The 24281-nt window shown below is 36.3% G+C and overlaps 1 non-coding gene across 1 annotated transcript; it reads left to right on the forward strand.

Moving 5' to 3' along the window:
• Positions 1 to 16495: 16495 nt before the first annotated feature.
• Positions 16496 to 16602, forward strand: LOC128290726 (small nucleolar RNA R71). Its single transcript, XR_008280514.1, has one exon. It is a non-coding gene; the product is annotated as a small nucleolar RNA R71 (small nucleolar RNA).
• The last annotated feature ends 7679 nt before the right edge of the window (positions 16603 to 24281 follow it).

Raw genomic sequence — 24281 nt, forward strand, 5'->3', positions numbered from 1 at the left:
ATAAGGTCAAGTAAGCCCCAATCGATAGGATTCGAAAACATAGGGCCACTGAATTTAAAGCTACGGATGATGATGATGCCGAGCAAGCTGAATTTTGGTTGGACAACACTATCCGGGTGCTCGATGAGCTAGCTTGTATACCCGATGAGTGCTTAAAGTGTACCATCTCCTTGCTATGTGATTCCGCCTACTATTGGTGGAGTACTCTGACTTCTGTGGTGCCTAGAGAGCAAGTGACTTGGGAGTTCTTTCAAACCGAGTTCCGAAAAAAGTATATCAGTTAGAGATTCATCGACCAGAAGCGAAAGGAATTTCTTGATCTTAAGCAAGGCTCTATGTCGATTCGACTATGAGCGAAAATTTGTGAGGCTTAGCCAGATGCAGCGAGAATGCATTTCGTCCGAAGCTATTATGTATGTAAACGCTTGAGGATGGGCTGAATGATGATATAAGGATGTTCGTTGGCATTCTCGAAATACGAGAGTTCGTAGTACTTGTTGAGCGAGCTTGTGAAGCCAAAGAGCTTAGGAAGGAGAAACAAAAGTTGATGTGGAACCGGAGAATTCGAAAAGGTCCTCGGAAAGTCTCTTCAACAGCATCGAAGAGATTTCGAGATGATGTGAGCCGGTCTAGAGGCGCCGGCTTTTCTAGATGAGATCGCGATCGACCTCCTGTGACCACACGAGTCACTTGATCGCTGATGGTGGAAATGATCACCGAGAGAGCGGAGTGTCGCATTGTGGCAAATGGCATTCGGGAGCTGTGGGTTCCGTGATCGCTCTGCTATAAGTGTGGATCGGTGACCACTTTATCAAGGACCGCCCGAGGTTGCTTGAACAAAATGTAAGTCAAAGTGGAAACCGGGTGCTACCATCGCCGAGGTAGGCCATCCAAATGCGGGCAATGCTAGTGGTGTCGAGAGGGTCGAGAGATGCTACAACGAGACCCGAGGCTCATACTCCTACTAGGACTTATGCCATACGCGCGCCGCGAGGATCTTGCCTCACCGGATGTTATTACCGTACTTTCACTCTTTTCGATACTAATGTGATTGCTTTGATTGACCCCGGTTCTACTCATTCTTATATATTTGAAACCTTAGCATCCAAGAAGACTTTTCCTATTGAGTCTCATGAGTTTGTAATTCGGTGTCAAACCCTTGGGTCATTACGTGCTTGTCAACAAAGTGTGCAAGAAAAGTCCCTAGTATTCGAGGTTCTTGTTTTCCGCGGACTTGATGCTTTTTCCGTTCGATGAATTGACGTTATTCTTGGTTTGGATTGGTTGACCATGCACGATGCGGTTGTAAATTGCAAAAGCAAGACTATCGATCCGAGGTGCGCGAATAACGAGATAATTCGGGTTGAGTCTACGGACTTAAAGGGTTGCCACCGTAATATCGCAATGTTGGCCCGGAAATATGTAAGAAAAGGGTGCGGCGTACCTTGCGTATGTGCTCGATGACAAGGAGTCGAAAAGAAACCCGAATCGATGCGATGGTTTGTGAATACCGGATGTTTTCCTCAAGAATTGCGGGTTTACCACTGTCGGAAATAGAGTTTGGCATCGAATTGGTACCGGTACCACTCAATTTTGATAGCTCCGTATCGTATGGCAAGCGACGAATTAAATGAGTTGAAAGCTCGGTTGCAAGAATTGGTGGATAGAGGTTTTGCCCACCGAGTTTTTCGCCTTGGGGTGCGCCAGTGTTGTTTGTGAAAAGGAAGGATGGGACCATGAGGTTGTGCATCGACTATCGTCAGCTTAATAAAGCGACGATAAAGAACAAATATCCATTACCGCGTATTGATGACTTGTTCGATCAACTGAAGGGAGCCTCAGTGTTCTCGAAAATAGATTTGAGATCGAGCTATTATCAGTTGCGAATTCGAGATTCGGACGTACCCAAGACTGCCTTCAGAACGAGATATGGTCACTACGAGTTTCTAGTGATGCCGTTTGGACTTACTAATGCCCCTGCGGTATTTATGGATTTGATGAATCGGATCTTCAGACCATATTTAGATTGGTTCGTAGTCGTATTCATTGATGACATCTTGGTCTATTCAAGAAATGAGACCGAACATCTGAACACCGAGGTTAGTCTTGCAAATTCTACGGGATAAGCAATTATATGTTAAGTTCAAATAGCGTGAGTTCGGTTAAGAGGTTAGCTTCTTGGGGCATGTGATATCTGCATCGGGCATTCGAGTCGACCGAACAAAATTTCAGCCATACTTAACTGGAAGCCTCAGAAATATTACCGAGGTTCGAGCTTTTGGGGCTTGCGGTTATTCTTGACGATTTGTAAAGGTTTCTCAACGATAGCCACGCCAATGACGGCTTACTCCAAAAGGATGTTAAGTTCGAATGGACGGAGAAATGTCGAAGAGTTTCGATCAACTGAAAACTTATTTGATGAAGCCCCAATTCTAGTACAACCCGAATCGGCAAAGAGTTTGTCATCTATAGTGACGCCTCCCTACTTGGGTTAGGTTGTGTATTGATGCAAGAAGGTCGAGTTGTGGCCTATCGTCGAGGCAATTAAAGCCACATGAGAAAAATTATCCTACCCATGATCTCGAATTGGTCGCCATCGATTCGCCTTAAAGATTTGGCGACATTACTTATTTGGTGAGAGGTGCCATGTGTACTCGGATCACAAAAGTCTCAAATATTTGATGACCCAAACAGACTTAAATCTACGACAAAGACGTTGGCTCGAGCTGTTAAAGGATTATGAGCTGGTCATTGACTATCACCCGGGAAGGGCGAATGTGGTTGCGGATGCCTTGAGTCGTAAATCATTATTCGCTTCTGAGCGATGAATGTGCACTTGTCCGCTTCGATCCGACAACGTGTTAGTAGCTGAATTGAAAGCCAAACCATTATTGATACATCAAATTTGTGAAGCTCGGAAGGTCGACGATGAGTTGGTTGTAAACGGGCCGAGTGTGTTCGAACAAGGAATCGGAGTTTCGGATCGATGATGACGATTGTTTGAGGTTCGAAGTCGTCTGTGTGTTCCAAAGAATTGAACTTATTTCGATAATTCGAACGAAGCCCATTGTAGCCGAATGGCAATCCACCCGGGAGTACGAAGATGTACAACGATTTGAAACGTCGGTTTTGGTGGCATGGTATGAAGCGAGACATCTCCGACTTTGTTTGAGATGTTTAATATGTCAACAAGTGAAAGCGGAACATCAAGTGCCTTGAGGATTACTTCACCGATCACGATACCCGAGTGGAAATAGGATCGAGTCACAATGGACTTTGTATCCGGACCGCCAATGTCGACAAGTAAGAAGGATGCGATTTGGGTCGTGGTAGATAGATCGACTAAGTCGGCTCACTTTGTCCCCGTGACGTCACGGATTTTCAATGGACAAATTAGCCGAATTGTATGCGTTCTCAGTTGTGAGATTACACGGGTGCCTATTTCTATCGTGTCGGATAGAGATCGAGATTTACCTCGCGATTTTGGAAGAAGTTGCAAGAAGCTTTGGGTACCAAGTTGCATTTCAGACCGCCTTTCACCCCAAATCGATGGTCAATCCGAGCGGATAATTCGAGATACTTGAGGATATGTTGAGATGTTGCATCCTCGAGTTCAGTGGTTCATGGGAACGGTATTTGCCTTTGATTGAATTCGCTTATAACAATAGTTTTCAATTAAGTATTAGGATGGCACCTTACGAGGCTTTGTACGGTCGTAAATGCCGTACACCATTGTTTTGGACCGAGCTCGGTGAAAGCAAAATTTTCGGTGGATTTGATTAGAGATCTTTGAGCAGAAAGTGAAAGTAATCCGTGAAAGTCGAAGATAGCCTCAATCGTCGTAAGTCGTGCGCGGATCTGAAGCGTAAGGACATCGAGTATCGTGGGAGATAAAGTGTTTCTCAAGGTTTCGCCTTGGAAAAAGATACTCGATCCGTAGTAAGGGCAAGTTGAGCCCGAGGTTCATTGGGCCATATGAGATATCCGAAGCGAGTCGATCCGGTGGCATATCGTTTGATTTTGCCCCGAACTCGAAAAGATTCACGATGTCTTTCATGTTTCGATGCTTGACGCTATAGATCTAATCCATCGCACGTGATTAGTCCATCAGAAGTTGAAATTCAAGCCAATATGAGTTATGAGGAAGAACCGATTCGTATCCTATCACGTGAAGTGAAAGAGTTGCGAAACAAGTGGGTTCCGCTAGTGAAAGTGTTATGGCTCAAACACGGGATAGAAGAAGCTACTTGGGAAACCGAGAACTCTATGAAAGAGCGATACCCAACCCTATTTACGGTAAGATTTTCGGGACGAAAATTTCTTAAGTGGGGAGAGTTGTGACACCCAAAATTGACCCTAGTCGGAATGTGGTTTCGGGACCACAAAATCGAGGCATAAAATAATTTAAAATTTATTTTGATGCCTATAATATGTGTGTGCTCATGTGTGACATTTTTTGGTGATTGATTTAGTGTTATTAAGGTGAATTTCACTAGAAAGGACTTAGTAGTGAACTTTGAAAGTACGATAGGGAATTGTGTGATGACTAATTAAAGCATGCATGCAAAACAATGGACTTGCATGTCAAATTCCCTTTTATAGGTGGTGGCGGCCATGGCAAGGAATTATGGGCAAAGAAAACATGTTATGACATGTTTTGTTAATGCATGATGTATTAAGTGATAAAATAATTAGATGTGGGAAGAGAAATAAAAAAAAATGTGTGTGAGAGTGTAGCAATCCCCCATTGCCGTGCAAGTGAAAGAAAAACAAAAAAAATTGTTCATCCTTGTTCTCTCCTTCTTTTGGCGAAAATTCTAAGAGGAAGAAGAGACTTTTGCTTCATTTTCTTTGTTTAGAAGAGATCTAGAAGGAGATTTGGCTAAACTTGCATCAAGAGTAAGGTATGTATGAGGTTGTGTTATGAGTTTCATGCATGTTTTAGTTGCTAACTTGATGTTCATGTTAGCCATGGTTCAAATCCTTGTTATGCCATGGGAATGGTATTTGGCCAAAGTTGTTATTGTGTTAAAGCCATTGCATGCTAAATGTGAAGCTAGCTAATGATGCATGCAATGATGGATTGTCTACTCTTGAAATTTCTTTGTAGCCATCTTGAGTAAGACATTGAGTTTTCTTTTTGTTTAACCATGATTGAAGTTGAAAGGGCATGATTGTGATGTATTCGGCCATGATGCATTCATGAGCATGGTTCATGCTTCTTGCATGTTAGTTAAAATTTGTGTTTTGGATGGCTATGGACACCTTGAAATTGACCTTGCACCTATATGTGTATATATGATTGCACATGATATTTTGATTATGAAGAAAGTGATAAATATGTTGTTTAAAGAAGAAATTTGTTGAAGAATGTTGTGAAATTTGCATGTACATTCGGCCTAGTACACATATGATGTGAAAATCTTGCAATTTATTGTTGATTTTGTGCAAGTATGACTAAGTATAATCGGCCACATGAGGGGAATTATTGTGCATGCATTCGGTTAGAGGCAAGCTTAATGATGCCTATTCTTGACTTAGGTAATCGGCTACCTTGTTGTGAGCTAAGGCCGAATGTGTGCGTAATTAAAGAAAATTGACTAAAGTGCTTAGTTATGTGATGTTGAGTCAATGATATGTGTATTCGCCAAGGCTAGCAAGCGAGACTTTAATGAATTGAATTTGTTTGAATTAGCTCAAGAGCTTAGAGGGCCACAATTGGATAAGGGAAGGAAAAAGTGATCGATTAGCCGTCGAAGTTGTTCGACAACATCCGAGGTAAGTCCTCAAGAAATGACCCTACTCGAATTATGTGAAATGAAATATGGATGTGTAATGATTATTGATTTATGTGTGTATGAGTATTTGAATGATACGGGCTAAGTCCCAAGGCGATTATGCAAGTGATATGTTTGTGTTTGAGCCTTAGTAACGAAAATGAAACATGGATGTGTAATGATTATTGATGTATGTGTGTGCATGAGCAATTGAATGATATCCGGGCTAAGTCCCAAGACATTTATGCTAGAAATTATATCCGGTTAAGACCAAGGCCATTGTGCTAGTGACCACATCCGGCTAAGACCAAGGCATTCGTGCAAGTTGTTAAATCCGGGCTAATACCAAGGCATTTGTGCAAGTCGTTCTATCCGGGCTAAGACCAAGGCATTCGTGCATGTGGTTATATCCGGTTGTATTCGAAGAAGCTTGGGCGAAGGTGAGCGTTGGTTGCTGTAATAAATTTAATTAGTACGCTCGAAAAGCCCAAAGGATAAGGTATGTTTATATGTGCATTGGAAAAGTCGATATGTTTGAGTAACATTCGTGCAATCGACTAACGAATTTTCAGCTATTGAATTGGTTGATATCTTGTGAAAGTATACAATGATGAAGTGTGAAGTAAGTATGATTATGTGAATGTGTATTAATGAAATGATTCATTTGGCTATGTGAATGTAATGCTTTAGTTAAAGCTGATTTTATTGCTTGAGACTTACTAGGCATAAAAATGCTTACCCCGTTGCTTTGGCTCTCTGTTTTATAGATTTTGCTCGTTAGCGATCGGATTCGGGATCATTAGAGTCGAAGTCATATACACTATCAAAGCCTCCATTTTGGGTATAATTTTGGTTGAACTTTGAAATGGCATGTATAGGACTACCCTATTGTAGAAGGTCATGTACCTTTCGGTTTTATGTAAGCTTGGATAGCCATGCGAAAATGGCTTATATACGTTGTTAGTATGATTCTATAATCGTTTGTATGATGATCATTATGGGGTATGGAATGGTTTTGAAAAGATTAGCCATTGGAATGGTTAATCATGATCACACTTGTGCTATGTATGCAAAAAGGGCCAATTGAATCGTGGAAATCATGAAATAGGTAAAGGTTACCTTGAAAACAGATGCTGGCAGCAGCAGTGGTGTGGTTTTGAAAAATCACCAAAATTTGTAGGAATGGTATTAAATAGTGAATAAGTTATGTAAATGAACCTTGATGAGTCTACTTTCATATGGAAGAAACGAAACGGTCATAGGAGTTACTTGTTAAGAGATATTAAAGTTATTGTGAGACAGGGCCAGAACGGTTTCTGGGTCCCCTGTGGCGACTTTAAAAATTTTCTATAAATTATCCAGAAAGAATTAGAAATCATGTCTTATATGTGAAGATTCAATTTTGAGTCTAGTTTCATTCAAAACAAACGACACCAGTATTAAAGCCCTGTACAGAGAGATATTCAAGTTGTAACGCGCGAAGGTCAGAGCAGTCGATCCCTGTAACATGGGTGACTTTAACTAATAAACTGTACCAATTGGCCCGACAAAAAATTCTAGAAATAAATCCATGGAAGGATATATGAGTCTAAATTCAGGAAAAATTTACGGAATCAGTTTCCAAGTTTTGAAACTCGAGATATAATTTTTAAGACGACAGTGACGCAGTTTTCCAGCCTGTCTAGAAATGCCAAATTGGTCGGTGCTTTAAGAGGATTTAGCTCGTCAACCCCTCGCGTCTGACACCGGCGATGGTCTTGGGTTCGGGGTGTTACAAAATATGTATGAGATATGTATATGTGGTAAAGCCGAATGGCTAATGTGAAATATGTATGAGATATGTATATGTGGTAAAGCCGAATGGCTAATGCGAAATATATATATATGAGATATGTATATGTAGTAAAGCTGAATGGTTAATGTGAAATATATATATATGAGATATGTATATGTGGTAAAGCCGAATGGCTAATGTGAAATATGTATGAGATATGCATATGTGGTAAAGCCGAATGGTCAATGTGAAATATATATATGAGATTTGTATATGTGGTAAAGCCGAATGGCTAGTGTGAAATATGTATGAGATATGTATATGTGGTAAAGCCGAATGGCTAGTGTGAAATATGTAGGCGATGTGTGTATATTGTGGCCAAATGACCAAATGTGAAAGGTGTGTATTATTAGATATTTGATGAGGCAAATGAATTACAAATATGACAGTCGATGTGAATGTTGTAACATGTGATTAAATGTACATGAAACTTGAAATATATTAGGGTAAGACCCGATGACTACGTGTGGAGATTATGTCCGGTAAGACCCGATGACTACGTGTGGAGATTTTGTCCGGTAAGACCCGATAACCGTGTGGAGATTTCATCGAGCTAAAGGTCTCGCCGATAATCCGAGTAGAGGTTAAAGCTATAAGACCTCGTAATAAGAATTGCTTATAAATATATTCAATGCGAAAGGTTAAACAGGTATGTACTCCAAGTTTATATGTGAGATTGATTTGAACTAAATCATAAGGTAGTTATGTGATGCATACGTGAGCAATCTATGAGACTATTCCTATGATTATGTGACATCGGATCAGTGTGAGAGGTTATGTGAAATTATACAATATATCTATGTCACATGAGCTCACTTTTATGTGAAAGTTTATCTGCCTATTGTATATGATGAGATGTGCATATTCGGTAAAGGGATGGTATGCCCGAGGGAAGAGTGAAATAAAAATACGAACAACTATGTTATAATTTGATTGTTGTCTGTTGACACTGCTTAAAACTTACTAAGCATTGTAATGCTTACTCCGTTTACTTTGTTTTCTTTGTTTTATAGATCTCATTTCGAAGCTACAGGCTCGGGGATCGTCAGCAACTAGTCACACTATCACTATCCACTGCTTGTTACTGTTATGTTTTGAATTATTTTATGGCATGTATAGAATAGACCAGTGGTCGAAGAATATTTTGGTTAATGTATATAAGCCATGCGAAAATGGCATCTTTTGAATGTGTACTTTTAGAAGTTTAAATTGTATCCCTGACTGTCTTTAGTACTTATCTAAAGGAATGTTCAAAAAAAAAAAATTTACTGTTCTGATATGAGTTTCAAGTCCGGTAATGCCCCTTTACCTATTCCGGCGACGGATACGGGATTGGGGTGTTACATTTAGGCTTAGCCGGTTATTATTGAAGGTTTGTAAAAGGATTTTCTATGATAGCGATTCCTATGACGAGACTGCTACAAAAGGATGTTAAATTTGAGTGGACAGAAAAGTGCCAACAAAGCTTTGAAAAGTTGAAAATGCTATGGATAGAGGCGCTAGTGCTAGTACAATCGAAACCAGGGAAAGAATTTGTAATCTACAGCGATGCATCCTTGAATGGACTAGGATGTGTGCTTATGCAAGAAGGAAAAGTTGTAGCATATACTTTGATATAGCTGAAACTTCATGAGAAGAATTATCCAACTCATGATTTGGAATTGACCGCCATAGTGTTTGCCTTGAAGATTTGGCGTCATTATTTGTTCGGGGAAAAATGCCATGTCTATACCGATCATAAGAGCCTCAAGTATTTGATGACTCAAAAAGATATGAATTTAAGACAACGGAGATGGTTGGAAATATTGAAAGATTATGAGCTTATAATTGATTATCATCTGGGAAAGGCGAACGTGGTCACCGACGCTTTGAGTAGGAAGTCTCTATTCACTTTGAGGGCAATGAATACACAGATGACCTTATATGATAATGGTTCCATTTTAGCTGAATTGAGAGCTAGGCCAACTCTTCTCCGTCAAATTTGTGAAGCTTAAAAATCTAATGAGGAATTACAAAACAAGAAAGTTCAGTGTGAAGCAACGAGTGAACTTGACTTTCAGACTGACTTTGATGGATGCTTGAGATTTCGGGGAAGAATCTGTGTTCCAAAGAATGCCGAGTTGATCCATACTATTTTACACTAGGCACATAACAGTCGCATGTTAGTTCATCCGGGAAGTACCAAGATGTACAATGACTTGAAGAAAGTTTAGTGGTGGAATGGTATGAAAAGAGGTATCTCAGAATTTGTAACAAGATGTTTGATTTGTCAATAGGTTAAAGCTGAACATCAAGTACCCTCCGATTTACTCTAGCCTATTGTGGTCCCTAAGTGGAAATGGGATCGTATCACTATGGATTTCATGATCGGGTTGCCAGTAACTCCAAGAAAGAGAGATGATATTTGGGTGATAGTCAATAGATTGACTAAATCAACCCATTTTATACCGGTACGCATAGATTATTCTCTAGATGAGTTAGGCGATTTGTACATTTCAGAGGTTGTTAGACTTCATGGTATGCCATTGTCGATTATTTCGGATAGAGATCCTAGATTTACGTTACAATTTTGGAAAAAAGTTGCAAACGGCTTTGGGAATGAAACTAAATTTTAGTACTACTTTCCACCCACAAATTGATGGACAATCCGAGAGAATAATTTAGACACTTGAAGATATGCTTAGATGTTGTGTTCTTGAGTTTCAATGTAATTGGGAAAATTATATACCTTTGGTTGAATTTGCTTACAACAACAGTTATCAGTCTAATTTAAGGATGGCACCTTAAAAGGTATTATACAACCAAAAGTGTCAAACTCCTTTGTTTTGGACAGAGCTTAAGGAAAGTAAAAGTTTCGAAGTTGATTTGATCAAAGAAACCGAGGATAAAGTTGAGGTGATTCAAGATTGTTTGAAAGCAGCGTCAGATAGAAAGAAATCGTATGCGGATTTGAAAAGAAAAGAAATTGAGTATCAAGTGGGTGGAAAAGTATTCTTGAAGGTATCACCCTGGAGAAAGGTTTTAAGACTCGGTAGAAAAGGCAAATCAAGTCCTCGTTTTATTGGGCCTTATGAGATTACTGCGAGAATAGGACCAGTTGCCAATCGCTTAGCTCTGCCATCAGAGTTGGAAAGGATCCATGACGTGTTTCATTTATCCATGTTACGTTGATATAGTTCGGACCCCTCGCATGTGATTACCCCAACAGAGGTTGAAATTCAACTGGACATGACTTACTGTGAGGAACCGGTTAAGATTTTGGCCAGGGAAGAGGAACAAAAGTATTGCCCTTGTGAAGGTATTATGGAATAGACATGGGGTTGAAGAAGCCACTTGGGAACTAGAGGAGACTATGAAAATTCAATAACCTAACCTATTTATTGGTAAGACTTTCGAGGACGAAAGTCCCTAAAGGGGGAGAAATGTAACATCCCAAAATAGGGCCTAGTCAGAATAGTGGTTTCGAGACCACAAATTCAACGTGAAAATATTGTTTTTATGATTGATATGAGGTTCAGAATATGAATATATGCATGTGTTAAAGTTTCATCAGGAAATTCTAAGTATAAGGTGTTTAATTGGAAATTAGGGACCAAATTGAATAAGTTGCAAAATTTGTGTTTTAGAAGCAATTTGTATGAAATTGCTTTGTATTATTAATTTGGAGGTCTTAATGAGCAATTTACCCAATTTCTAAGTTTTTGGACAAAAATAGGCTTGTAATGAAAAATTTGAAGGAAAGGCATTAGGGGCATTTTGGTCATTTGGTATATCAATGAAATAAAAAGGAAAAATAAGCCAAAAATCAGCTCATTCTCTCCATGTTGTTGCCGAAATTTTAGGGTTCTCCATAGCTAGGGTTTTCAAGCTTTCCAAGCTCTATAGTAAGTGCTCCCAAACCCCTTTTTAATGTTCTTCGTATTTTTTAAATCCCGATAACTTTCTCTCTCTTTTTCTACCCATATTTCATGCTAGGGTTCATGTTTAGAAATTTACCCATGCATGAGAAGCTTATATTTTTAGGATTTATGGAGGGGATATGAGAGTTTAAAGGATGGTAAATAACTTTTACCAAGTAGATTTTCATGAAAAGGGCTTTAAGGACTATTTTGTAAAAGTTGTAGAAAAGGGTAGAAAAATGTGAAACGAAGGAAAATGTGGGATTTTATGTACATGAAAAATGTTCAGCTAGGCTTGGGTAACTACGAAATACCATACATTGTATTATCCGAGCCTAGGGACCAAATTGTAAATATATGAAAGTATAGGGGTAAAATAGTAATTTTACCCAAGTATGAATTTTGGGTCGTTTTGAGTAATGTATGTATTAAACGAGCTAAATTTGGTATTATTGATCAAGAGAATCGAGATACGGGCCTTGATCAGGGAAAGAAAAAGGTTTATGAGGTTTAGGCTCGATTTCTAATATTTTGTACCGAGGTAAGTAGGTATGCAAATAAATACATTAATTATTGTTATTAAATGATTTGTTGATATGTGTATGCTTAATATGCTTATTTGGCCATGTTGATAATATAACATGTTTTGATACTTTGCTATATGATTATGAGACATTGGCCATGTGAAAGAAACCATTATGCGAGTACGTTCGGTAAAGGTCTGGAAGTCTAAAATCCTGTTTGAACCTTAGGAATAGTTGAGGATACAAGTGACATGTTACTAGGATAGTCAGTGTGTTATGAGCTTATTTAATATGTGATACATGCTAGGGTCATAGTGGAATAACTAAAAGATAAGGTTGTGTGAATACTAATGGACTAGTATGAAAAGGGGTCATAGTGATGCTATAATGTTGCATGTTTAAGTGTCCAAATATATCATGGGATATGCCATTGAACATATGGAAGTGTATGATTTTTTAAGGGTGACCAATGGCTTGGAGAGTAGCCTCCAAATGGTCCACACGGGTAGACACACGGGCATGTGTCCAAGCCGTGTGTGACACACAGTCAGCCCCATGGGCGTGTCGTTCGGTCGTGTGTCCCCTGTACCTTGAATTTTAGGTTAACATGCACGGCAGTAAGCACACGGGTAGAGACATGGCCGTGTGTCTCAACCGTGTGGAGGATATGGCCTCTGGCCACGGGTGTGTGCTTGGCCGTGTGCTTCAAATTTGTATGATGATGTCATAAACAGAATGCTCGCTAAAATCACACGGGCTACCACACGGGTGTGTCCCAAGCCGTGTAAGGGACACGGGCGTGTGCTCGACCGTGTGAAAACCCGTGTAGGTTCGAATTGGAAAATAAATCCTATAATTCCACATTTTTTGTGGGACATGGGCATGTCCCCAAGCACACGGGCGTGTGCATTGCCTCCACACGGGCGTGTGAGGCTTTAACCTAGAAATTTTCTTAGAAATTTTGTGAGTTCTCGGTTTAGTCCCGGACCGCTAATGATGTATGTTTTGGGCCTCGTAGGTCCATAATAGGGACAAATTGACTTTAATTGATTATTTTAGTTTGAATGAAATTTTGTGGCTCGGTTCTGCATGTTTGGTTCTGCTTAAGTTCGATAATGCCTCGTACCTTGTTTCGGCATCAAATACTATTGTCATCTTTTTCATTTTACGCTACCACATTTCATGGATTGCCATGCAATCAATATCTAAATTAACATACATTTAAGAATATACATTTTTTAAGTATATTTAAAGTTTACTTTGAGTTACACAAACTTACCTGGTAATTGCTTTGGTTTCATATTTCGGTTATTCTGAAACCTTTCGTTTTCCACGGTCAACCTCCAGAATTGGTTCTTCAGGGTCTATATCAATAAAAATAAATTATTAATACCTCAGACTATTCATTTCAGACTTAAATTTTACCCCCAGGCAAAATGACCATTTTGCCCTCAACATTTCACATTTTTACAAATTAGTCCCTGGCTCGTATAATGAAATGCATGAAATTCCTTGGTTACCCATGCCTAGTCAAATGTATCCTAAGCTCATACCATCCCATATTTTCCTCTATTTCACATTTCTACCACGTATTTTATACTTTTTACAAAATGGTCCTTTAGGCCATTTCCATGAAAATCTTCCTAGTAAAAGTTGTTTATCATCCTTTAAACTCTCATATTCCTCCATAAATCATTAAAACACAACCATCTTATACATGGGTAAATTTCCAAACATGAACCCTAGCTTGAGATATGAGTAGAAATGGGTAGAACATGTTACGAGGATCTCAAAATTACAAAGAACATTAAAAAGGGGGATAGGGAGCACTTACTGTTGAGCTTGAAATATTGAAAACCCTAGCTTATGGAGCTCTTGGAATTTTGGCAGCTATAGGGAAGAAGATGGCTGATTTTGGCTTTCTTTTTCCCTTTTTATTAAGTTTATTACCAAATGACCAAAATGCCCTTCCTTACAAAACTTCTAAAATTTTCTATACATGCCCGTTTTTGTCCAAAAACTTAGAAATTGGGAAAATTGCTATTTAAGACCTTATAATTTATAATTCAAAGCAATTTCATGCAAATTTCTTCTAGAACCCAAGTTTTGCAATTTATTCAATTTGGTCCATAATTTCCAATTGGACACCTTATACTTAGAATTTCTTCATAAAACTTTAACACATGCTTATTTTCATATCCTAGACTTCATAATGATCATGAAATAATTATTTTAACGTCAGATATGTGGTCCCAAAACCATTATTCCAACTAGGTCTCAAGACCATTATTCCTATTTCAGAATGTTACAATGGGGTTTAGTTTTCGTTGTCCATCAATCGTCCCTTTCTTGCTATCTTCCAGGATGATCTTGTGCATGCATATGACAGGCTAATGCCATGAATATCAGCTATGGTCCATCTGATAGCCTTCTTAAATTGTTTCAATACTAGGATAAGTTTCTTTTTTTGCTCTTCGGTCAATTCTACTGAAACAATCACAGGAAAAGTAGAAGCATTACCTAAATAAACATATTTTAAACGTGAGAGAAGTACCTTCAATTCTAATTTAGGTAGCTCTTCAATTGACGCTTTTGGTTGGGCATAATCTCTACTTTCTAATTCCAAAGATTCAAAGTAGGATCGTGGATTAAACCCTCTGATTAGCTTCTAGCAAAGCTAAGTATTCCTCTCCCACTTCATCACTTGGAGGGTCTAATGTCAAAATTTTCTCCAATAGGTCCTCAACATAATTGAGTTCCTTTTCTATGATTAATTCCTCTAACTCGGATACTGCAAAATAATCATCAATTGTGTCAGAAAATCATATAGACTTAAAAACATTAAATGTTAGCTGATTGTCTTGAACACTCATGGTAAGTTTGCCCTTCTACACATCAATATGTGTCCTTCCAGTCACTAAGGAAGGCCTTCCTAGGATGATTGGCACCTCTTTATCTATTTCAAAGTCTAGAATAACAAAGTCAGTAAGAAAAATAAATCTGTTTACATGTACCAATGCATCCTCGATTTTTCCTTCTAGATGTGCTAAAGATTGATCTGCTAATTGAAGTGTAACTATGATAGGTCTAACTTCACCTGTCCCCAACTTCCTGAATATGGACATGGGCATCAAGTTAATACTTACACCCAAATCACATAATGCCTTACCACAATAAGTTGCTCCAATGTTGCAAGGTATGGTAAAACATCTAGAATCCTTCATCTTTGCGGGTAGTTTGTCTTGAAGATATGCAATGCATTCTTTCGTCAGGGCTACCATCTCAAATTCTCCTAGGTTTCATTTTTTAGACAGGATATCCCTCATAAATTTGATGTAATTCAGCATTTTTTCAAGTGCTTCTACCTACAAAATGTTGATTTGAAGTTGCTTGAGTACGTCTAGGAACTTTTTGAACTGGACTTCATGCTTCTACTTCTGAAGTTTTTAAGGGTAGGATGGTGGAGGATTCTTTACTGGAACTAGTTGGTTCATCTTTTGTGGCAATTTCGCATCTAATAAAGTTGTTAGTTTATCATAATTGACTGGTTTAAAAGTTACCTTTTTAGAGTTCATAGGTTACAGTTCTAGTGAGATTGGAATTTCAACACTTGGTTGAACTTCCACTACATCTTGAGCATCAACTAGCTCCTTTTCAACTTCGACAGTGTTGGGTTCTAATGTCTTTCTGCTCTTCAATGTTAATGCTTTACAATGCTCTTTCCCCAGATTTCTTGTATTTTTTATATCACTAGGCAGAGCACCTTATAGTGGGTTCTTAAGTTCAGTAGCAAGTTGACCCACTTAATACTCCAAATTTCTTAAAGTGGCGTCATTCTTTGCCTTATATGTCTTCAATAGGTTTTCTAACCTATTGGAAGGTTCAACTTGAGTTGGTTTCTGAACTTGTTGGGTAAAAATAGGTGGCTGGATCGGTTTAGGTTGTGCATAAGTGTTATTGGTTTTAGCCCCTTGGTTACTCCAAGAAAAGTTAGGGTGGTTTCGCCAAGATGGGTTATAATAATTGGATTATGATCCTTCCCTGCCTTGGTTTTGGTTTTGGTTACCCATGTAATACACGGATTCTGGGTTTAATGGACATTCTTTGAACAAATGCCCTTCCCCACAATAAACACAGGTTACATTTTCAAATAGATTCAGTGGCTGACCTGCAAAATTATTAAACCCATTAGTAGTAAAGTTTTTAAGCATTGATGATATTGAGGCTACTTGAGATGCAAATGAAGTAAGAGCGTCCACTTCATGTACTCCAGCAACTCATTTTCCTAACACTGCTCGATTGGTTGGTCATTGATAATTGTTGCTGGCAATCCCCTCAATGATTTCATAAGTCTCGTTATAAGACTTAGAAAGGAAAGCACCATTAGCAGAAGCGTCCATTACCATCCTCGTGTGAGCATTTAGATTGTTATAGAACGTCTCTAATTGGATGTAATGAGGGATTCCGTGATGAGTTCATCTTCACAATAGTTCTTTAAACCTCTCCCATGCCTCATACAAGGACTTATTATCGAACTGTTGGAAGGTAGTAATCTCGTCCCTCAACATAGCAATCTTGCTAGGTGGGAAGTACTTCACAAGAAATCTTTCTGCTAACTCTTGACATGTGGTAATGGAAATTGGTAGCAACGAGTTTAACTAGGTTCAAGCTTTGTCCTTCAGTGAATATGGGAACAACTTTAATAGTAGTATATCTTCGGGTACTTTGGCTAACTTGAAAGAATTGCTCACCACCATAAACAATCTTACACTTATGAAGCATTTGGAACATAACCGGCATCAGCTCAAACTATTGTGCCTCAATTTTGGGTCTCCTAATACCCAGATTAAGATCATGAAACACTAGCACGTCATACTATCTTAGAGCTCTATCCCTATCATCAGCAATAAGGATCAGATTTTGAAGAGGGTTTGCTACGTTTCCTTGATTTTGGTTTTCAAAGTTCATCCCTTAGGTCCTTCTTTGAGTTGCTTGTCTTTTTTATTGAGGAAAAGTTCTTTCAATTTCAAGATCTATAGGGAGTAAATTGATAATTTGATCAATACTCAAAAGCACCTGAAATGATTACAGAAAAATTAATTAAGTTAAAATTGAATTGAAAACTAAACCAAAATGCAAAATTAAAAAATTCACAAATAATTACTTTTAAAACAGTCTCCGACAAATGCGCCAAAAACTTGGAACGATGGAAATGTGTAAGTGTACACAATCGTAACAAGTAATAAAGTGACAAGTAAATGTCGACTTATCATACCCACAGGCACTGCGTAAGAAAATATTTATGAAATGTAATTCAAAACACTTTGGTGAAGGAAAATCATTTCTTTTGAAAAAGGGTTTAATAAAACTAGATTTTAACTAAGAAATTTCAAAAGGTAAAAATTCCAACGCATGATTTCTGCAAAACAAGTTTAATTAATATGACATAATTGTGTTAGATCAATTACATTTCTTAACTTAATATTACTAAAACGAATGTTCATGTTGTTACAAATAAATTCACAGCAACTTGGTAATTTGTTAACTATAGCACATATAGACTTACAAAATTAACTAATCTCTTGAACATATTACTATGCCAATTCAAACAATTAATAAATTTTAATAAGAACGTAAAAGATTAAGTGAAGTAACAATATATTCCTACATTGAAATAGTTTAATCACAATAATCTTGCAAGTTATGCAAGGCTAATGTATTATTTAATACCGTCACTAATTTTAACCCTCAACTACCTTAGAAGATTAAGCATGCACTGATAAAGCATTGTGTCAATTAATTACAATTTCAATATGATTAATAATTAATGCATTAGTTACCTTACATTTATAAAGCAAGTGTAACATAATCATGATTTTACTTAATCAAACAATTTACCAAGACCTATAGCAACACAAACATGATTTTAATAACTTAAGTAGATGAAATGAAATTAACCTAACACGAATTAAATTTAAGCCATGTTAATTAAATTTTGAACAACAGCATAATAAATATTTATAGACATGTTCATAACAACAAGAAGACAAGTTAAATGATAGGAAACTAGAATCAAATCGAGTGTTTCTCCAAAGTCTGAGTAGTTTGCTCTGCTCCTTCTTCTCTACTCATTCTATTGAACCAAGGCTTCTGCAAGAACTTAAATGCTGCTACCCAAGGTGGCTGAAGGGATGTTTTCCAAGAGGGAAATTGGCAAAGGAAAGTAAAAGGGAAAAATGGGAAACAAAGGAGAGAAAGTGAGTGAAAGAGAGAGAGATGTGTGGAATGAATAGGTGAAAGGGGTATTTATAGGTGGGAGTGGTTCCTAAAAATAAGAAATAATTAGCAGTGACACACTCCCCTTGGTTAGCCACCACTCATGCACAAGTTGAAGATTTCAACTTGCTATATTTAACTAGCAGCAAATCTACAAAAGCATGATAAATGGAGGGGTTTGAATGCGATTTCGAGGATACTTCAATTAATGATTTGCATGTCAATAAATCAGCTAATTTAAGCTAATTGGGTCAACATGTTGGACGGGTTTGGGCAGCCCAATTGATCGGTTGGATCAGTCTTTCGTATTAGCACAACTAGACGTCCTTTCCATAATATAATTAATAATAATTATTTAACCCAAAATAAACTAGATAAAAATTAAAATTAATATTAATTATATTATGTATTAATATTCATAATTTGGATAGTCTTAGGCTGAAAATTTAATTCACCTTGATTCTTCAAAAACTGCTTCACAGTTTTGAGCTTCTAGCAGTGTCTACCGAGCCAATTTTCACTGTTTATGCAAATCCGTCGAAAATAAATCAAAATTTGTGAGAATTTATTATAATTAATATGTTAATAATTTTAGTATAATTTAATTATATTATATTTTTCAAAAAGAACTACTACGAAACTGCATGAATTTGAGTTAGAAAGGCATGAAAAAGTCTATATATTTTTTTGTTTCCAGGTGGCAAATGGTCGATGATGGTGGGTCTTTGATGGTTGACCAGTGGAAGAATTACACTCCTATTAGGACTATATTAGAGAAGTTGATTTCATATTAACTATTCCAAAAATAATATAATTTTAATACATTTAATATTAAATTTAATTTAATACTTATCTTAATAGTATTTTATTAATTTAATATTAAAGTGATTATCTTAATATTAAATTTATTTTATTGTTTATCTTGTAGATAAATATTCTATTAATTTAATAAGATTGAGTATTAAATTTAATCTAATATTTATCTTGATAAGTATTATATTAATTAATGATAGTTGAACTCTTTAAACTTTCTCTATATAAAGTGAGCATTGGGTCATTATTTTTACACACTTGAACTTAAGAGAAAGTTGTAAAGAGAAAATTATTTGAAGAAATTATTTCAAAAATTTCTATAGATATTTTCTTTATTTACAACTTAGCCCAAAATTTTAAAGAAATTACAAAATTACCTCACTAGTATTTTTTCTGAAAAATTTTCTGATTCAAAGCAAGCCCACACTCGGCAAATGCGAGCTTGAGGATAGCGGAGAAGACTGCTCGGTTGAACTGTTCATCCTAGACAAATCGAAAAGGTACAATTTTGATTAAGTGTTTATTACTTTAGATATCACAACCAGGTTCTTGTTTTGATTTTGAAAACCCTGGTTTTTCCCTAAAATTATTTTTCACTGTGTTTTCCAAACCTGATTTTCCAACAATTGGTATCATGAGCTAGGTTGTGCTCTATCTATAAGTATAAACAAATTATCAAAATAATTTCTCTTCTTCTTGAATGATTTGATTATATAGAAAGTGATATTCTTTCGATCTTATGCATGTTTTGAGTTATAAATTTGGGAATGGATACGATATTATATATTTATTATATAATTTTTTTACCAAGGTTATGGTTCTTAGGAAATAGACCGTGGACTATCATCTCCACGTGGGACTGTTTTTTTAGTTCATATAGTTCTAGTGAGTTAGAAACAGATATAAGACTTAAATGTAAATTTTCAAAAAGAATTCCATGACAAGAAGAAGATGGAGCAATGGCAGTTGAAGACCCAAGGAATGCCTTGTGGCGAAAAACTATGTAATTTTATTTTTTTTCATTTATTTTCTAGTAATAGAACCATGGAAAACTTGGCTGGCAATTTTATTTTAATTACCTATATCCTTATATATTTGTTTTATAATTGTTTATAATATTTATATTATTTAATATTATAATTTTGATATATATGAGATAATCCACAATTGAACGATTAAAAATAAGAAGTGTCGTAATGAAAAAATACATGTGTTGTATTGTTCTATTCACTTCTTTAGGTTATTCAATTACTATGAGAAGTGTGGTAATGAAAAGGTGCATGTCTAAGATTCACTCCGGCTAGGAAAGGCTTGATTTTTAAGTGGTAAAATTTGACTCACCTTCCTTTCTTGGGACTCTACTTGATGCACGATTCACATTCACTTCTTCTATTTTTTCCCCTCAAAAGAAAAACTGTGGAGAATCAAAATTGTTTGTTTTTATGATTGATTTTTGTGTATGAATGAATGTGAATGTTATAAAATTTCCATAGCATGCCATGCATATATTGGAAGCATGTCATATAAATTAGGTAAGAATGCCACCAGGACTATTATATGATCATTCTTCAAATTTGGGATAAAAACCTTGCATGTTTTTAAAATATTGAGTGGGAGAATGTCTTTGAATAAGACTTACGACCTTCATTGATGGTCCCTAAGTGATAGCATGTTAAAGTTTTGAGCCAGTTTCTACCCTAGTTTCACCATAATGTACACTTTATCATGTGGGTTCACTGGATGGGATTTTCTTTTTAAGGGCAACTAGTCATGCATGACTCTCAAAGAGATTGTCCCAAGACGACTAAAAAATGAAAGCATGTTCATGATGGGTGTTGAGTCAACGATTACACACTCAAGATCGTCTCTTATTAAATAGTTTCCCAAGAAACGATGTTTAAGCTAGAGACAATGGTCAAATGTTAAAATGGTCATTGGTTAGTGTGGAGTCTTAAGAATTAAGATTCACAAACCAATTGGATGTAATCCATGTTCCTGCTAGTTAATCATAGGATCCTAAGGCGACATGGTTGACGGGTGTGAGAATGATCGTAGCAATTGGAAAAATATTTTTTCAAGGTTTTAATACAAGACACATGCATATATTGCATTCTTGATATGTTTCCGGAATGAAAATATTTGCTTAATACAAAGATAATAATTAGTGAATCTTTATTTTTTCAATTCAAATATTCCTATACTCGACTTATTAGCATTCTTACTGAGAATAAATTAAATGAGGATAACTTTAGAGAATAGAAATAGAACTTGCTAATAGTTCTCAACTGTGAGAAACACAAATTCATTCTTGATGATACATGCACTCTTGAAGCTCAACCCAAATTGAGAAATTGCTGGAGAGATTCTAACTCCATTGCTCGATGTTAAATGTTAGCGAGCATGAATAGTGTGTCGTAAAATCGACATGAGAATTTTCGTACTGCCAAAGAGATCATGAAAAATTTGGAGGATTTGCTCGGAGGCCAAGCTGCATTGGCTCGATAATCTATTATTACAAATTTGATAAACTCTCAGCAAAAATCTAACACTCCAGTTAAAGAAAATATGCTTAAGCTTATGGGATTCTTTGCAGAAACGGAGGACAATAGGGTTGAACTAGATGTGAACACTCAAATTAAAATAGTGTTCAAATCCTTAACCAAGGAGTTTGTTGGTTTTAGGGTCGCTTACAGCTTGGGGAATGAGGCGCTTACCTTGACTCAGCTCATGAAGGAATTACAATCCTATAACTTGATGCTGAATGGTGGTAAGCCAATTCAGGAGAAACTTGAGGCAAACTTAGCTGTAGGTCCTTCATACTCTAAGGGGGAGCAAAAAACTAAGGGAAAGAAGCAACCGACTAAGCCTTCAATTCCACTTCAAGCGGATGGAAAGAACGCTAAGAAGTCAAAAGATCCTAAAAAGATAAAATGTTTCCTCTACAACAGGAAAGGACATTTCAAATCAAACTTTAAGGAGTATTTGGGTTACCTAGATGAAAAGGAAAAAATTATGAAACTTTTTGTGGTTGAAGCTTGCTTAGTGGAAGAATCAGTTGACAATTGGGTTATTGATTCTGAAGCTATTAACCATGTGTGTAACAGCTTACTTTTGGTCAAATCAGAACAGTGGTTTCGGGACCACAAATTAGTGGTTAAAATATTTATTTTATTATTATTTTAATGTCTACATCATGATAGTATGATTGTGTGAAAATTTCGTTAAGAAATTTTATCATTTGAGTGTTCAATTTGATAAAAAGGACTAAATCGCGTAAAATGTAAAACTTAAGTTCTATTAGGTAAAGGTGTCTAATAGCTATAGAACCTTAAATTTAAGGTCCTTATTTGGAAATTATCCCATTAATTAGATAGTGTATGATATTGGCTTGCCATTATGGAAATTTTGATTATGTTTTAAGGTTAATTAAGTAAATTAGCAATTAAGATTAATTAAAATAAAACAAATTAAAAGTCATCATCTTTTAATGTTCTTCAACTGATTTTTAGAAGGGGAGAAGCCATTGTTAAAGCTTAGATATTTGGCAACCCTAGTTTCTCTAATTAAGTATGTATTTGTTTCGTTTTTAATTATTTCTATGTTTTTTGGATCATTGCAACTTAATCTAGCTAGCCCAGAAACTAATTTGAAAAACTATTAAAGGTTTATGATTTTTCCATTGATGAATGTACATGTATTTTGATGTTTGATGATAGAAAATGTATGCTTGTTGTTAGATAAACAACATTTGTAAAGTGATTTTTGGTAAAATTGTCAATTAGGGATTAAATTGATAAATGTGTAAATTTGGTGGTAGAAATGTGAAGTAAATGAAAAATATTGGCTGCTATGGGTCTATATGAAATTCAGCTAGCATGGGTAGGGACTTAATTGCATGAATTTGTATTTTTATGAGATAAGGACTAAATTGTAAAGATGTTGAAATGTTTGTGGTAAAAGTGTAATTTTGCCATAGTATATTTTTGGGCTAATTTGAATAGAATGATAATTATATAAGCTAAATTTGATATTATATAGATAAAAAAAATGAAGTTCGGATTTAGATCGGGGAAAAACAAAATGTTAGATTAATCGGTTCATTCTATCGTTTTTGTGAATCGAGGTAAGTTTGTATATTAATAAGCATTGTTATAATTGTGTTTTAAATGCTTTATTATTGAATTTAATTGTGAATACGACCTTACAGATATGTTCGATGAAGATTCGGCAAAATGAAATCTCGGTTGAACCTTAGGAATACATTAGGATACAAATGACATGTCATTAGGGGTTATATGATTTGGGTGTTGGTCCGTACGTCCTACCAATTGCTGAGTTTTTTGGCATGTGTTGTGGATTCTCATCATCTTATGTAAGCAGCACCGTGTAGCTACATCATGATCGTTAACTTGTGTGAGCAGATCCGTTGATAGCTCGAGAGTGAGCATTATATGTGATATGAGATTGAGATAGCTTTGGCTATGTATTGGCACTTAGGGTGTGATATCCCCGAGTATCTAATAGTATTCCAAATGGTTCAATAAGTATATCAAGGTTATGGAAGAGTATGAGATTGATATGAGCTTGTAAGGTATGTACAGGAACTATACATTCATCAAATCGAAGAAGTTGATGGAAATTGTCTTTAATCCTTGGGTTGAATATATGTGTTAAATTATGTTTCAAATTTGAATTGCATTGTATGATGTTTCTATTATTGAATTGTTGGTTTGTAAGTTTTACTTACTTAGCATACGAGCTTACTAAGCTTCGTAGCTTACTCTATTTACTTTTATGTGTTTTATAGTGATATCAAAGCTTGCTCAGATTTGGGAGTCGTCGGAGATCTCATCACACTATCAAGCTATCATTTTGGTACTTTTGAGCTTTTGTTTTTGGTTATATGACATGTATATGAGTTATGGTCATTTTGATATATAGTTTGGTAATAGACTTAGCTATTTAAGTTGGCTTGTAAATGATGAATGGTTAGTTATGTGTATAGCCATGTGACTTGGCTTATTTTGGTGGATTTGGTTCTGTATATATATATATATATATATATATATATATATATATATATATATATGCAAATGGCCTTTGTTATGCATTTGGTAATTGTTATGTAAATGCTTGTGGTGAATGGTTATTTTTGAAT

This window comes from Gossypium arboreum, chromosome 3, assembly GCF_025698485.1.
Source record: "Gossypium arboreum isolate Shixiya-1 chromosome 3, ASM2569848v2, whole genome shotgun sequence".
Lineage (NCBI taxonomy): Eukaryota > Viridiplantae > Streptophyta > Magnoliopsida > Malvales > Malvaceae > Gossypium > Gossypium arboreum.